The sequence below is a fragment of the Xyrauchen texanus genome, chromosome 36 (genome assembly GCF_025860055.1).
Source record: "Xyrauchen texanus isolate HMW12.3.18 chromosome 36, RBS_HiC_50CHRs, whole genome shotgun sequence".
In the NCBI taxonomy this organism is placed as follows: Eukaryota; Metazoa; Chordata; class Actinopteri; order Cypriniformes; family Catostomidae; genus Xyrauchen; species Xyrauchen texanus.
In genome coordinates this window covers 4,330,909-4,348,376 of record NC_068311.1, presented here as the reverse complement: position 1 = coordinate 4,348,376, position 17,468 = coordinate 4,330,909, and the positions used below count along the sequence as shown (strand labels likewise).

At 36.7% G+C, this 17,468-nt stretch overlaps 1 pseudogene; it reads left to right on the top strand.

Annotated features, from left to right (window-relative positions):
• Positions 1–1,772: 1,772 nt before the first annotated feature.
• LOC127629769 (glutamate receptor ionotropic, kainate 1-like) overlaps positions 1,773–17,468 on the top strand; it is a 45,624-nt pseudogene continuing 29,928 nt past the window's right edge.

Here is a 17,468-nt window from a genome sequence, read left to right as displayed (position 1 = left end):
TTTGTATGCGGAAACTTATTTTACAGACATTTAATACATAATTAATCATTTGTTTATTATAAAGATTTTAGAAAACCAATTAAAAACTTGTACATAAGTTTGTACACAAAATCTTTTACATTTTATGTAGTGACAGTAGACTTATTCCAAACATCGCTTCAATTCAGAAGGCCTTTATAAACCCCCTGGAGCCGTATGGATTACTTCTATGATGGATGGATGCACCTTTTAGAGCTTCAAAATCTAAGGTACCATTCACTCCCATTATAAAGCTTGGAAGAGCCAAAATACTTTTTAATATAACTCCGATTGTGTTATGGCTGAAAGAAAGAAGTCATATACACCTAGGATGGCTTGAGGGCGAGTAAATAATGAGACAATTTTCATTTTTGTGTGAACTAACCCTTTAAATAGTCAAGTTCATTCTATATGAACATCAAGTTAAGTGAACTTAATTAAACAAGTTTTGGAGACGCCATTACTCAAATCAATTGAGGAAATGAGTTTACACAACCATTTGAGTAAAGTCAACTTATTAGGGTTTTCAGTGTATCGCTGCATCTTGTACTGGAGCGTTTCATTTTTAGACACCATGTCAAGTGAAAAAGAACATCAGCTTTTAAAAACGTGTCTGAACACCTGCGTTCAGTTCCATGGTGGAGCTAGGGGGTGGCCAGGGGTGGCCGTGGTCACCATGGACCGAGGTCTGTCCACCCCATTGGCCACCCCACTCACAATTGCTGTTTTAGTCATTTTTTCTGGTCATTTTATGGCACAATTTAGTTCTTTAGAGGTGAAATCATCTCTCACACTAAGGTGTGTTCGGTGTGAACGGCCCCTAAAAGTGCTTTAAATCAATTATCTCTTGTCATGTATTATTTGGCTTTGTTTACCGAGACTGAACTAGATCTCTCCTCTCTAATGATTCATATGATCTCTGATCCAGGTCCTGTCTAATCCCTCTAATGCCACGTAACCCACTGTCACAGAGACCTAACATAAACCACATAAACCACATGCGCAACTCAACTCACAAGAAAAGCTCTCTGATCATGCGCACAATGGATCACCAGCTCTGTATAAATAAAAGTGAATTCTGTTAAATCATTGATTTGTTTGAAGACCATGCAGCTTCATAAAAACGCGATTGTAGAGTAGTGTGAGACATTAAGCCATATAATAGTATGAATTTACGAGGACACGTACACAAACTTCGCTAGTCTCTAAACCTCTCCGCGCAATTCCCTCCTGCATGGTCGCTTTTTTCCCTTGATTTTTCTTCTTGTGCTTTTAATAAGAAAAGATGAAGATTATTTTCTTAAATGTAGGTTAAACTGCAGTGGAATAATGTAAATGCTTCACGTGTTGAAATCACAGACAGATAAACGGGTGATTAATCCGCGCACAGCCCTCGGGCAGATTAGATGCGCGCATCCACCAGAGCTCCGGCACAAGATTTAATCATTTCCTCGGTGTACCAGAGAGCAAAGACATTGTCGAGGTCGGCTTCTGCCAGATTTGAAGTTAATCTTCACAAACGGATCCATGTTTGCGGATCAGGGACTCGACTGTGCCCTCAATTGAGAGTGCGCACGGACGGGGGAACGCTCGCACCGGGTGTCTTTCCTGCGCGTCCGGTGCCTCTCACCCACCGCTATGTCCTGATATCACCGGGGAAGGGATGCTTATTTACGGCGACTTATTCTGGAAAGTGTTGGCCAGTTAGCACTCATGGATGTGAGGTTTGGGATCTTTGATTCGTGATTGGAAAGATGGTCGGATGGAAATTATTCCTTTATGGATACAACACTGGCACATGAAAAGAAGACGGCTATGCATGTTGAATCTTGCTCTTGCAGGTGCACCATGGCGAAGAGGAGAACTGTGCGCTTTATACTGCTGTGTCTGATGGCAGAGTTGAGTCTGAGCGCGCAGCAGGTCTTGAGAATTGGTGAGTGTCCACTTTATTTCACTGATCCTCTGTCAATTTATTGGTCTCATACACGAAACATTCCTATGTATTTACTGTAAGAGAGGAACTTTTGTCTAGTTCCCCTATATACAGTGGCCAAAAAAGTATTTGGACTAAACCAAATGGCATTTATTGTAAAGAAACACTATTCAAAACAGTTCTGTAAAGTGAAGGTCGGAGAAAAGCTCTTAAGCATTTGTTTACCGACCGATCATGTGTTGTCCTTGCATTTAGATAACAGAGTATAACTCATAAGTTCTCAGTTTTATACAGTACTTTTGACACATTTGTGTACTTTTGAGCCTGTTTCTGTATTACCAGTGGTATGGTCATGTATCATGTTTTCAAGGGGTCCAATATTTTCCTTTAAAAAGGTCTCATCAATTCTGTTTAATCCTGACGTGTCATTCCTGATGTCTTGAGAGAGAGAGAGAGAGAGAGAGAGAGAGAGAGAGAGAGAGAGAGAGAGAGAGAGAGAGAGAGAGAGAGAGAGAGAGATGCTATAATGCCAAGGTCAATCTACTGGTTCTGATTTCTTATGATCTGTTGTTGCAAGTATTGACCACCGGACCTAAAGATGTTGACCTAATGCACTCCTTACAAGTTACAGAAAAATGCCATATGTATGTATATCACCCAATATCACATATGATTATGAGACTATAATCTGGAAATCAACCATATTGATGCTTTAGGTTAGGGTTTGTGGTTTTATCGAGCTTTAAGTTTGACGTGTGGTTTCAGTTTATTTGTTGCATAATTGTTTTGATTTGTTTAGTTAAATAGTTGTACATCTGTTGCATTTTGCCTCTGAAAATACAAGGGATGCAGAATATATCCGCGGCCAAATCTGTACAGCCGATAAATGTACATTTTAAAGTTATCGGTCCGATAAGTAAATTAGGACGATAGATTAAAAACTGAATTATGGCTTAATCCTTAAACCCTTTCAGGCACACGTTACTCAATAAGGGGTTTGATTGGTGCCTTTTGCATGTCGTGACACACACAGCGACTTTGCTTTAGAAGATAATGTTTGGATCTGAGTAAACCCTCCATTTATTTTTCTATGCAACGCATGCATTTTGTTTCTTTATGTAAACGTATAAAATATATATTTTTTGCTGCTTGTTCAATTTACTTAATTAAACTGAACTAAAGCAACACAATTCTTGAGCATTTTGTCACAACCATTGCATTCTATCCATTTAAATCTGTCAAATGGAAGTTAACTTAATTCATATGAGTTGGGACTACATGAACACTACATGGTGTTAATGTAGCATTGATGAAACTGGTCTGGCTATTTTGATTTCCCAGCATGGGAATCGATTAGGAGAGTAAATGTTTAAATGAACTGTTATTTTAAGCACTTTTGTGCAAGATGTCTATAAAGTGAGATACTTGTTAGTGTTTATTGTTTGGTTATGTTGAGATTTAGTAGAGTTTCTGTTATGTTGGAGTTTTAGGGGTTACCATAGTGGTGAAGAATGGAGCTTGAGCTAACAATGAGGACAGGTAGAAGTCGAGCTGGAAATAGATTGATCGCTTCTTTGAGAAAATGCTATGCTAACCGTAACATAGTAACTAAACTACACTCTGTAGTGTTTCCATCCTGCATGTATTTAGCATGCTAACATTCACTAGTCAGTACATAAAGATATAATATATATTTATGTGAGTTACATTGACATATTTTGTTGGGTTTACCCAATTCAAATAGGTTCTTTCTACTCAAAGTGTTTGTGTTGATATAAAATAGTAATTTCAAGTTGAGAAAACTCATTTAAAACACATGAAACCACTGTCCACGATTGAATCAAGTTCAGCCAAAGAGCTATAATTTCTTAGTGTATGTAAAGTCATTTTGTCCATGTTTACAGTGAGTTTGAGTTCCTTAATGTGGTCTTTTGACTGGTTTGAATTATGTGTATGCAATGTATATTTAAGTAGCTTATTTACTGAATTTATTATAAATTGTTATTTCGTTATTTAACTGCTATCATTGAGGTTAATTGAACGATTAGTAACAGAGATGGTTAATAATGTCCCTCTTTTATAAGGAAAATGCACTGTAATCTGTCCTTTGTGTGTTTTTAATCAAGCCTCCGTGATTTCTCATGGTCTGAGGTCGAATGTAATCTTTGATTCTTTGCAAACCTTTAATCTGCTCCATATGGTACGTTTCAATTATACCCGCTTTTGCTGGGCTAGAACCCTGGTCCTAGCGCTAGAGTCCCTCCCTCTGTAGCAGCTGGGTAATAGTGGCAAATCTTTCCCCTTAAGCATGTTAAACAAGCAGGACTAATCTGCTTTCTGCTCAGAGACACTCAGAGTGGGCACTGATGCCCTGGCACCCTTCAGCCAAAAACTGCTTGAAGGATGCACGTGGTTAGCAACTCGATTATTAACAGATCTTGGAGTAGAACATTTAATAATATTATGGAACGTACATTTTTGAAAAGCTACACCAAATCGGCACCATTGTGTGATGTTTATTTCATATATAGTTTGCTGTTATTTCATTCCAAATAACTTGGGACTGTTAATGCATCTGTTTACTGTCTAATAAGAACAAGCATGTCAAAATGAAGCATCTTAAAGGCTAGTTTACTTCTAAAGTACAATTTGCCCACATGGTGCTCAGTCCACATAACGTTCATTTTTATGCTGTAAACCTCACATTTTCTGTCTCTGTTCATAAGGAGAGATCCTGCAAGTTTTGGTAATAAGTTCTTTCTCTCTCATTCACATTAAGTCACACATAGTCTTTTTAATTTTTTCAATATTGCTTTATTTTCCTTTCTTTTGAACCCTTTTGAACCCTTTTCTCTCGCTCTCTCTCTCTCTCTCTCTCTCTCTCTCTCTCTCTCTCACACACACACACACACACACACACACACACACACACACACACACACACACTAGCTGTGTTCCCGTAAGGAGAGATAGTGGGATACTGAATGAATGAAACAACTACATCTTTGTTCTTAGATCATTTAGCTGCTCTCTCACCTCGTAATGCATAATTTATCATACGAGGACTGAACAAAACAAAATACAATAAACTTATTGTAAAAATTACAATTCCCAGATTATTTTATGACATTTCCAACGTAGTCTAATTCATACAAAATGGCAAAAGCATAAGATATCATACCACTTGTATCAATACAATACAGGCATCTGATTGTAGCTAGCCCCCTAACCAACACTTTATTTTAAGAAAGGAAATGTCTGCAAACACATTTGGTTACATATTTAATATGTAATTATGCAATAGTCTGATCAATAGTCTGATCAATAACCTGCTTTCCTCACTTTCCTTTCCTAAACTTGCTGATTTCTTTCTGCCATGGTACACAAAAGTACATTTCCTATTAAAATCATTGCGAGGTTTAATGTTTGGGTAAGGGGTTAAACTTCTTAATAACATTGTTCTTCGGTTCATTTATTTTTTTCCTCTTAAAGTCATAAATTAAAGTAAAAAAAGACAACTCGAATGATTTAGTCATCTTGTACTATTATTATGACCTACAGTGGCACAAAAAAGTATGTGAACCTTTTGGAATTAGCTTCTTTTCTGCATTAATTAGTCATAAAATGTGATTTAATCTTCAAGAAAGTCACAAGTACAGAAAAACACAATGTACTTAAACCAACCACACACAAACAATTATAATATTTCATGTCTTTATTGAACACATCCCATTTAACATTCACCATGATGTGGTAAAACTAAGTGAACCCCTAGGCTAAAGATGACAACAAAAGCTAATTCGAGTCTGGAGTTGGCAAACCTGGCATCCAATTAATAAAACAAGATTGGAGGTGTGGGTTAGAACTACTTTGACTTATAAAAAGCACTCAAACATTTTGAGTTTGCTATTCACAAGATGCATCTACTGACATGAGTCATGCATTGCAAAAAATAGATTTTTTTGTTGCTTTGCATAAAGCTGGAAAGGGTTACAAAGTTATCTCAAAGAGCTTCACTGTGTATCTGTCCACAGTTAGACAAATTGTCTATAAATGGAGACAATTAAGTACCGTGGCCATCCAGACAAGATGACTGAAAGGGCACACCGCAGTATGCTCGATGAGTTAAAAAGCGCCCTAGAGTAATAGCTAAAGAGGAATCACTGGAACTGGTTATCATCTCTGTTTATGAGTCTACTACATGTTAAACATTAAACAGCCATGATGTTCATGTCAGGACACCACAAAGGAAGCCACTGCTTTCTAAAAAAAATCATTGCTGTGCACCTGTAGTTCGCCAAAGACCGCCTTGTCACTCCCCTACAATAATGGGGAAATGTTTTATGGGCTGATTAAGCTACGGTTGGATTGTTTGGGAAGAACATGCAGCACTACGTATAGTGTAAAAAGGGCACTGCATACCAACATGAACACATCATCCCAATGGTGAAGTACGGTGGAGGGAGAATCGTGACTTGGAGCTGCTTTGCTGCTTCGGGGCCTGGACTGCTTGCCATAATCGAAAAACAAATTACCAAGTTTATTAAAATACCTTACAGAACAATGTCAGGGTGGCTGTGTGCCAGCTGATGCTCAGTAGAAGTTGGGGGATGCAGAAGACCTTAACCCAATAGAGATGCTGTTGAGATGCGTGTTTTAATGTGGATTTAAAGTTTTAGTTTTTGATATGACAATATGCCCTTTTATTGGGATGACTGCTCGTGCATAATGAGCTTCGATTTGCTTGTGGAATGTTCCGCTGTTTGGGTTTGCTGTTGGACTGAACTGTTCTTCCATCTGTGCAAGCCTCTACCAACCCACTTTGGAGCCCTCGCCACCCTATTGCACTGCGTTGAGTTTGATGATTGATTGAACATTCCCTCACCCAATGCAGGCTGTTTGGGGAGATCAGTTATGAGTAGCACTTGGCAGGTTGCTTGAATCTTGGATCAGCGGAACACCTCTCCTGCGCCGAAGTGTGTGGACTAAAGTTATCCAAATTACCCCGGAGTGTATGGTTGGTTTTCAGGGTTTGACCTTGCAGTGGTTTGCCTCCTAACTGAAAGAAAGGATCTTTTCTGTGAATATAGGTAATTTCTCCTCAACTACCACCCCTTTATATTGCAGTGTGCACCAGGGTTCTATACTGGGACCATTTTTGTTCACTCTCTACATGCTTCCCTTGCGGACCATTTTTCAGAAATTCAATATTTCCAATCATTGTTTTGCCGAAGATTCTCAGTTTTATTTACCCATTAAGCCTGATATCAGTAGCTCTGTTGAATCTCTTTTGATGATTTTTGAGGAACTTAAAGGCTGGATGGTAAATCATTTATTGCAGTTAAACTAAAGCAAAACCGAAGTGATGATTTTTGGCCCTACCAGGATTGCCTCTGCCATTGAAGCCCAGCTAGGGTCTCTCTCCTTTAATACAAACAAGCAAGTAAAAAATCTTGAGGTAATTTTTGATATCATCACAGTTTGACAAACAAATGAGTGCTGTGACAAAGGGAAAATTCTTTCATTTAAGGTGTATTGATAAATTAAAAAAATCTTTCCATTTAAGACCTTGAAACTTTGATCCATGTGCTTATTACTTCATGGCTGGATTATTGTTTTTATATATTTGTGTATACTATTGCACATTGGTGGGAAATTGTATGGAACTTTGGTTCAACTGTTGTTGTTGTTGTTGTTTTTAAATGTGCCTTAGAAATAAAGATGACTTGACTTGACTTGAATGACCTCAAGAGAGCCTTTCACACCATATATACTGAGGATGTGACTGAGCAAAGCAGTTCTGTAAGGAAGAATGGTCCAAAATTCCTTCTGAACGTTGTGCAGGTCTAATCCACAGCTACTGGAAATGCTTGGTTGAGGTTATTGATAGACCAGTTGTAAAATCCAAGGGTTCACTTACTTTTTCCACAGCACTGTGAATGTTTAATGGGATCTGTTGAATAAAGACATGAAAGATTGTTTGTGTGTTGTTAGCTTAAGCACTTTGTGTTTGTTTATACTTCTGACTTTGATAAAGATGATCTCATATTTTATGACCAATTAATGCAGAAAACCAGCAAATTCCAAAGGGTTCACATACTTTTTCTTGCCACTGTATATTATAGCAGTTGGCTGTTATGTACAACTTATAATTCTGTCTCTGTTCCTAGTCAGCTGCCTACATAGGCAGCATTATATGGCATCGTAGGTGCATTCCAGATAAAGTTAGAATACTCAAATACCAAAAACTATGGATTTAAAAAAAAAAGTTAAAATAGTTTTTAATTAAACACAGACTGTTTTACTCCATATTTGTGTGTTATTTGTTTTTGTGCTTATTCAAATATACCTCAGTTTGCTTAGCAACATGTTAACATCAAACTCTAATGAAATTAAGAGTCTCCCGTGTGCTACTCTTGTGGAATTTGATTCGTAGAGTCTCAAAGACAGTCTCAAAGACAAATCAATGTCTTCTATGTGAGACACAAAAATTAAGAGCCCAGAGCCTGAAACAAATTAATTACGACCGATTTATTCCACTTCACGGTGAACTGTGCAATTTGTCAAAGTCATGCTTTTGATTGATGCTTTCATTTGATTAACATCTCATTACCCAAAAGCCCCTGTGATGATATCAGAGCTGCAGACATTTCGGCCAATGAGGTGGAAATGTTCAAGCCGATTGAAATGTGAGACAGTGAACGTAATGCAGGCATGATGATGTTTTATAAGGTTCATCAAGCCTTTCTTGATGATTAGCTCTTTGAGTGGTTGCCCAGTAGGGCTGAACTATACATATAGAATATTTACAATATATTAAAAGGCTTTAAATTATAATTTTTTTACATCAATCTACACTTGGTAGAGGCTTTGGAAGAACAGTTCTGTCTAACAGCAAAACCAAACAGCAGAACATTCCACAAGCAAATCGAAGCTCATTATGCATGGGCAGTCGTCCCAATAAAATGGCATATAGTCATATATATGACCCTGACATTATTCTGTAAGTTATTTTAATAAAGCAAAACCCAGATTTTTGATAACTGAAATATCACATTGACATAAGCATTCAGACCCTTTGCCCTGACACTTCAAATTTAGCTCAAGTGCATCCCATTTCTCTGGATCCTCTTTGAGATGTTTCTACACTTTGATAGGAGTCCAACTGTGGCAAATTCAATTGATTAGACGTTATTTGGAAGGGCACACACCTGTCTATAAATGGTCTCACAGCTGAAAATGTATATCAGAGCAAAAAACAAGCCATGAGGTCAAAGGAACTACCTGCAGAGCTCAGATACAGGAAAGTGTCGAGCACAGATCTGGGGAAGGCTACCAAGAGCACATTGGCCTCCATAATTCTTAAATAGAAGAAGTTTGGAACAACCAGGACTCTTCCTAGAGCTGGCCGTTTGGCCAAACTGAGCAATCAGGGGAGAAGGGCCTTGGTAAGAGCGGTGACCAAGAACTGAATGGGGACTCTGGTTGAGCTCCAGAGATCATGTGTGGAGATGGGAGAAACTTGCAGAAGGACAAAATCACTGCAACACTCCACCGATCTGGGCTTTATGGCAGAGTGGCCAGACGGAAGCCTCTCCTGGTCAGCATTTTTGGCCTCAATTCCAAGCATCATGTCTGGAAGAAACCAGGCATTGCTTGTCAGTAATGGTGGTGGTAGCATCATGCTGTGGGGTGGGGGGCGGGTTCAGCAGCAGGGACCAGGGGATTGGTCAGGGTTGAAGGAATGCTGAACGCAGCAAAATACAGAGATAGCCTTAATGAAAACCTGGTCCAGAGCACTCATGACCTCAGACTGGGTGGAAGGTTCACCTTCCAACAGGACAATGACTCTTAAGCACACAGCCAAAATGATGTAAGGGTGGCTTAGTGACAACTCTGTGAAATTCCTTGAGTGGCCTAGCTAGAGGCTGGAATTGAACCCAATCGAACATCTCTGGAGAGACCTAAAAATGGCTGTCAACCGACGGTCCCCATCCAACCTAACAGAGCTTGAGAGTTTGTTTGGTAAAACATTTTTGTAAATGGACTGGTACGAGCATTGCACATGCGATGCAAAGTACCAATTGTACAATTCCTGAAGATCACGCGAGACAACACATGAGCCGAAAGTGACATAGAAGAACCACAAAATTACGTGGTTGCTCAAGAATTGCATTTTTAAGCTCACATTTGCTTTTTATGACACTATCGGTTAGGTTCAGGTTTAGGGTAGAGAGGTGGGTTCTGTTGATTTAAAACAAGATACATCAGTAACCTTAAAATCCTCATCTGTTTGGGAGAACATTAACTCGCTTTTAGCACCACGCAGTGGACATTTTACCTCGGAACTACCGCGATACATGAAAGGAGCCACGTCACATAATTTTCATGTGATCAGGCTGGATCTATAGGAATAGTAAAACATCAGAAAAGCCACTGTACAGCTGAACAGCAGTGCAAACAGAGGTGTTCAGAATTAGGGATGCACCGATACCACTTTTTCTCTTCCGGTTCCGATATCGTAAATCTCAATATCGGCCGCTACCGGTCTTGATCCGATACCAGTGTTGTTTTTTTGCATAATCAGTTTAGTATATCTTTACATTATTGTGTGGATCTAATTGGGTGTGCTCTTTAATATGTAAAAGAAACACAAACCTCTAACTACACATTATTTCAATATAAATTTATCGCTTATTAAGAAAAACTTTATTGTTAACTAGTATACTGGATAATGTAGCAGCAAAATTAACAGTAATTCCAATATAAGTCATCAGTAGAAAAGAAGCATTTTTTTAAAAAAACAATTTACAAATTTCTTCAACTTGTATCTGGACTTTTTTTGTTTAATTTAGTTGTAAGATATCAGTCCACTTTTCATTCACACAGTTATTTTTTGAAACCCATTCAACAAATTATAATATATTATAATAGTAATATATAGTAATATATCTCAATCATGCACCTTTAACTTTTAAACCCTCACGCTTTTATTTTGACATTCTGAACTCTCCAGGAAGTCCTGTATGTGTCTGTTTGTAGGCAAGTTCACAGTAGTTTAATTCACTGCTTATTCAAATTCTGGTCAAATGCACCTCTGGTGCCGTTCTATATGCATATTAAAACTGAACCGAACTATTGAGCATCTACATCTGAGATGTTATTCCTGAGTAGCGCTCAAATGTTGCGCACCACGTGAAGGCAAAAAATAGCCGCGAGTGTGTGCGTGTAAACAGAGCAGCGCCATTTACTGACGCGCCGGAGCTGCGCGTGCATTTTATATTTTGACTTATTAAACAGCTTTTTGTGATTCACAGAGCTATCGCACGTCTTCAAGTGGCTTTGAATAAAATGCACAAGTCATATGAACTGCTTTAATTGTGTTTTATGGTTCTTTTATGTCATTTTTGGAGCTTGACAGTAACAAACATGACTCAGATCTGTGCATCCCTATTCAGAATAGTGGAACACTTCTCTAAAGAAAAGTAGTCCTCTGTTGCGGTGCAATATTACTGCCGTGTAAGTCACATGAAGGTGAGAAAATGAAGATAAAATGTTCACTGTTTTTTCTTGACAGTTCAGCCATACAATTTCAACAGTGCTGTAGTTCACTCTTATCGTGCTTTGCGGCTTTCGGGGATATATGTCCCATAAGCAAATGTCAGATTAGGATTCTTAATGCAGTCCTTGACCAGGCCTCTGTCTTTCATATTAATTTTCCACAGCATGTATTTATATATAAATAAGAGCTCCAAACAGGCTTTGACTTGAAGGAAAATGAAACACTGTACTGTGTGTGATGCCACACCTGCCAGTGTTCAGTTAGCAGAGGGTGAGCTGTAATCCCAGATTGATTGTTGATGTTCCAGTGAAGGGAATCAAACTCTATGGTTTCCTGATTGTTTAGAGAGTCTGCGGGAAGCTCTTGTAAACATCAGCTCTCAGCAGGTCCATTAAGGTCTTCCAAATCAGAGCGGTTTAAACTGGTGTAAACTGGTGGTTTTTCAGGTGCATAATGTAATCTACCCACGGATTTGCAATTCATGACGGTTTAATTTAATCTAAAAAGAGTGCTAGCAGTCTCTGTCCAGACATGGATTAGCATGTGCACAAGGTGACTTTCAAGTGTGAAGAAGATAAATACGGAGTAGACTGAGGTGGACTGCACAACAAAGACTCCTTTTTCATTATTGCAAGAGAGCAAGTAAACAAGCGTCTAATGGTTCGCCTCGTCCTGATACCTTTCCGAATTCCTGATACAAGAGCTGCTTTGATGAAAAACAAACATGTTGATGGATTTTGCTTTAATGGTTTCTTGGGAAAGGTTTCTGATTAGAAGGTTCTAATTTAAAACTACAACCTCTCTGTTAAGACCTAAACGACTCGTCACCACCCTTACACAAAATGCCCTGTGGTGGTAACATGGTTCTATGTTGGTGGCAGATGGTAATATCATGATACTGAATGTTGAAGTACTGAATTGTGGTACTGAAATATTAGCAAGCTAGACCAGCAAATATAAGTTGTTTTTGTTCATCAGGGGCTTTATGGTATTTAACCGGCACTCCAAAGTACTTCAGAGAATACCACGGTATTACCATGTTTCATGTCCAAAAAAACGTAGTATTGCAATGCTACTGATTCTGGTGTTTTGGTGTCCCAACAAGGCTTTTTTAACTATCTTAACCAGCAGGACTTGTTTAACAAGCATCACTCAAATTAGCTCCAGCAGCTGTTTTAATGGTGAAAAACATGCTTATGCTATTTCACCTGTATTTACCAGCATATTCATGGTAATAATAATCAGTTCTAAATGTACTTTTGTTCATTGTAAGTTCATGTTAGTTCATAATGCATTAACTAATGGACTACAGAACTTTTCAGTTTCAAAGTTTTGTAAAATATAATGTATAGGTATATTTAGAAATGAACATGATCGAAGATTAATAAGTGCTGTAAATGTATTGTTTATTGTTTGATCATGTTAATATACTGTATGTAGTTAAATAATGTTTAACATATATGACCTAAGTGCAAAGTACGGAAGAGGATTAGGGCCAAGCAATAATAATAAAATAAAACCATCTCGAGAATAAACTCATTAAATATCGAGAATAAAGTCATTATAATGCGAGATTAAACTCGTTAAATTTCGAGGAAAAAGTCGAAATACAATCTTGAGAATAAACTCATTAAATATCGAGAATAAAGTCATTATAATGCGAGATTAAACTCGTTAAATTTCGAGAAAAAAGTCGAAATACAATCTTGAGAATAAACTCATTAAATATCGAGATTAAAGTCATTATAATGCGAGATTAAACTCGTTAAATTTCGAGAAAAAAGTCGAAATACAATCTTGAGAATAAACTCATTAAATATCGAGAATAAAGTCATTATAATGCGAGATTAAACTCGTTAAATTTCGCGGAAAAAAGTCGAAATACAATCTTGAGAATAAACTCATTAAATATCGAGAATAAAGTCATTATAATGCGAGATTAAACTCGTTAAATTTCGAGAAAAAAGTCGAAATACAATCTTGAGAATAAACTCATTAAATATCGAGAATAAAGTCATTATAATGCGAGATTAAACTCGTTGAATTTCGAGAAAAAAGTCGAAATACAATCTTGAGAATAAACTCATTAAATATCAGAATAAAGTCATTATAATGCAGATTAAACTGTAATTTGAGAAATGAATCAATCTTGAGAATAACTCATTAAATATCGAGAATAAAGTCATTATAATGCAGATTAAACTTAACGAGTTTTTCTCGAAACAAAACACTTCATTCTCGATATTTAATGAGTTTATTCTCAAGATTGTATTTCGACTTTCTTCTCGAAATTTAACGAGTTTAATCTCGCATTATAATGACTTTAATCTCGAGATGGCTTTATTTTTTTTATTATTGCTTGGCCCTAATCCTCTTCCGTAGCAAAGTGTTACATATAAAAATATATATATTTTTTAAATGCAATATAATATGTAAAATATTTTAATAAAATGTCATATATTATATTTATACATGATATCATTAATTTAATATTAAATGTAATTAAATTTAATTACAAAAATGTTTTCATTGTAAGTTCATGTTAGTTCATAATGCATTAACTAATGTACATTTTGTAACGGTATTACCTTATTTTGAAATTGATGTTAATGAAGATTTAATAAATGCTGTAAATGTATTGTGCAATGTTTAAATATGTAGTTAAATAATGTTAACAAATACAACCTTATTGTAAAGTGTTACAAATTAAATCAAATGTAAATGTAATATATTATATAAAATAATTAAAGCAAATTCAGTAGATTATATTAATAACTGATGTAACATATTTAACATTAAATAAAACTTCATTTAATTTCGAAATGTACTTTTGTTCATTGTAGGTTCGTGTAAGTTTGTAATGCATAAACGAATGTAAACATATAGAACTTTTAAGTTAAATGTTTTGTAAATGTATTAGTATATTCTGAAATTGAAGTGTTGTAAAAGTGTTGCGCATTGTTTGTTCATGTTAATGTAGTTAAATACTGTTAACCAATAAAACCTTAATGTAAAGTCTACATATTAAATAAATGTAAATTTAAATGTAATATAATATATAAAATAATGAAATCAAATATAATATATTAATATATGATATAATTTATTTAAATTACATTTATAAATGTACTTTTGTTTATTGTAAGTTTATGCTAGTTTATAATGCATTAGCTAATGTTATGCAATGTATGTTCATGTTAATATATTTAGTTAAATAATGTTAACAAATACAACCTTATTGTAAAGTGATACATATTAAATAAAATTACATTTTAAATGTAATATATAAAATATTTAAATCAAATGTAATCTATTATACAATTTATTTAACATTTAATTTAATTAAATACATCAAGTTCATTTGATGTAAAGACCTTTTTTTCAACCATCATGTGGCTCTTATTTATTTATTTTGGTATTTTGTACCGTCAACCCGCTCATCTTACCACGTGGCTTGTTGAGCGCATTGCCACGGAGACATAGTGCGTGTAGAGGCTTCACACCGCCCTCTGTGGCATCCACGCTAAACTCACCACGCGCCCCACCGACAACGAACCACATTATAGAGAGGAGGTTACCCCATGTGACTCTACCCTCCCTAGCAACCGGGTCAATTTGGTTGCTTAGGAGACCTGGCTTGAGTCACTCAGCACGCCCTGGGATTTGAACTAGCGAACTCCAGGGGTGGTAGCCAGCGTCTTTACCAATGAGCTGCCCAGGAGAAAGCCTGGCGACTTAAACCAGTAACCCGGCAACGAGCAGTTATGGTTGGATTCACCTCTGCCTGAGAGAGACATTTTTCTTATTTAAGCTGGAAATTGAAATAGCATTTAAAGAAATAAAAAATGAACTGGCTTTTTCGTATTTTATTTTTGTATTCAGGGATGGATTACCGACTGGGCCAATGAGGCCAGTGCCCATGGGCCCTTGACTGCCCGGGGCCTTGACTGCCTGGGCTTTAAGACTGCGTGATCTAGTTTGGTGATACCCCCCACTTGAAAACCCTTTTGGGCATGAACAACAAATTGCTATTTATATAGAAGATCACACGATAAGCATCTTTAAAACAGATTAAACTGACTCACAAGTGGAATTATGAATCTGTCATGACCAGTGAAATGCATCCGAGCACCGAGTGGCTCCATGGGGATAACTTACATATCTGAAGCATGAGCACATGCTTGATTTTTATGCCCTTTTCACATAAGCCTGTTAGTGGTTCTGCTCACAGCCACAGTGAAATGTCACTATACCTTGATCTTAAGAATTATTTTTATTCCTCCTCTGAGAATGAATCATTCCCACATAACAGATGCATGAACCAGATGCTGCCTGTAGTGGTTTGCTCACCATCATTAACCCAGGTGTTTGAAGAGCTCAGTCTGAGCGAGTGTGGCGCCCACATAAGGATCTCTTAGTGTTTTGATAAAAGGTGTCACACCAGCGGGGGAATAAAAAGGTCACTGACAATCAGGGCCCAGAGGGGAGTCACTGCACTCATACATTACTTCTCTTCTCTAAAAACATCAGCACAATCTCTCTCTCTCTCTCTCTCTCTCTCTCTCTCTCTCTCTCTCTCTCTCTAATATGCACACAAGCACTCTGTTCCAAAAACAAGTGAGCTGGCTTTTAAAGGGATAGCTCACCTAAAAATGTAAATTTGGACATTAACTCACCCACGAGTTGTTCACTTTCATTGCATCTTTGTTCTGTACAATTAAAGCAATAATGGCAACTGAGATTGAACATACTGCTTGACATCTCCACATTCAAGATTTATTTGTTAGTCTGTTTCAGATTTATAAAGCAGATTTACATGAATAAAAAATATATTTTAATCTGTGAGATGAAAGACTGTAACTGCTCTGTTTTTAATTGGTTCTTCTCCGTTTGACATTGAGGAATGGAAGTTTTATCAAATGTCATTATGTGTGAATGTTTCTTTCTAAATGCTATCAACAATGCTTATGTGTTTTACATTAGTCACCACACTATATGTATGCAAAATGTTTTAAGTAAAAACAACTTTAATTACAGGCATTACAACAGTAATGCCTGTCATCCTTTATTTTTATTTGATCAGTTTAATTGGTTTGAATTGTCATGCTCTGTCTGCAGTTTTCATCTGGATTTAAAGGGATAGTTCACCCAAAACTGAACATTCTCTCATCATTTATTCACCCTCATGCCATCCCAGATGCGTATTACTTTCTTTCTTCTGCAGAACACAAGCAAGGAGTTTTATAAGAATATATCTGTTCTTTAGGTCCTTACTATGCAAGTTAATGGTGACCAGACCTTTGAAGCTCCAAAAATCACAGAAAGGCTGTGTAAAAGTAATCCATATTGCTCCAGTGGTTAAATCCATGTCTTATGGAGTGATATGATAAGTGTGGGTGAGAAACAGATAAAAATGTATGTTGTTTTTACTCTAAATCCCCACTTTCACTTTCACATTCTGAAAGTGAAAGTGGAGATTTATAGTAAAAAAAAAAAAAAGAATTCAAATATGAATCTGTTTCTCACCAAATGTAAAACAGAGTCTTGATGATGAATTTCATGATGCCTTTATTTGATTTTTTTGGTCACCATTCACTTGCAATGAACAGACCTACAGAGTTGAAATATTCTTTTAAAAGTCTTTGTTTGTGTTCAGCTGAAGAAAGAAAGTCACACACATCTGAGATGGCATGAGGGTGAGTAAATGATGACAGAATTTTCATTTTTGACCGAACTATCCCTTTATGGAAATTTAATGGGATAGTTCACCAAAAAATGAAAATTATGTAAATTACAATTAATGTAAATGGTGACTGAGGCTAACAGAAGAAAGTGAGTGTTTGTTATGGTACCTTCTTCTAAGTTTAATATGCAGAGACAACTATGTATGTAAACACTGTGGGTCAGTGGCACATTCAAAACCTTTTTTAAGTGGCCCATAATAGCAATATTCTA